The sequence below is a fragment of the Babylonia areolata genome, chromosome 19 (genome assembly GCF_041734735.1).
Source record: "Babylonia areolata isolate BAREFJ2019XMU chromosome 19, ASM4173473v1, whole genome shotgun sequence".
NCBI lineage: Eukaryota > Metazoa > Mollusca > Gastropoda > Neogastropoda > Buccinidae > Babylonia > Babylonia areolata.
The window spans coordinates 42,017,222-42,018,116 of NC_134894.1; positions in this window are offsets into that span (position 1 = coordinate 42,017,222).

Sequence of the window (895 nt, forward strand, 5' to 3'; positions counted from 1 at the left end):
GTGCGTGTTGTGTATGTATGTGTGTGTGACAGAGAGAGAGAGAGAGAGAGAGAGAGAGAGAGAGAGAGAGAGACACACACACACACACACAGACAGACAGACAGATAGACGGACACACACACACACACACACACACACACACACACACACACACACACACACACACACACACACACACACACACACACACACACACACACACACACACAGAAAGAGAGAGAGTACAATCACAGAAGTGAAGAAGTGTATCATGAGATCAATTCACCCCATCCTGTCGCCTCCCCTCCCTTGTTCCTTATTACTACACCCCCACCCCCACCCCCACCCCCAGTTTTCATCTCTCTACCCCCTCCCCCATCTCTCACTTTCTGAACTCTCTCCACACTGTTTCACGTTTAACCCACAAACAGCAACAAAAAAACAACAACAAACAACAACAACAACAACAACAAAACGATAACATTTGCATCAGTCACCCTCGTTAACCTCTCAGGAAACGATCGCAGTTTCCTGTGCCCAAATCCTCTGACATGAAGGCATTGATAGGAAATGATGCAAAATCAAACATCGTGATTCTGCAAGAGAAATGGGAAATTGGGGGAAAATTCCTCCTGGCCCGACAGAAGAAATACAAACAGAGCCCGGGTGAATATTTAATTCCTCCTTTTTCTTTCATGACAGAATTCGCGTCTGTCAAGTCTTTGACATCAGACGGTTTCATCTTCTTGTCATTTTTTCTTGAACACCTCGTGTGTGTGTGTGTGTGTGTGTGTGTGTGTGTGTGTGTGTGTGTGTGTGTGTGTGTGTGTGTGTGTGTGTGTGTGTGTGTGTGTGTTTTCGTTCGTTCGTTCGTTCTTTTGCTTAACATCTATCCACATTTGTGATTTTAGACGAA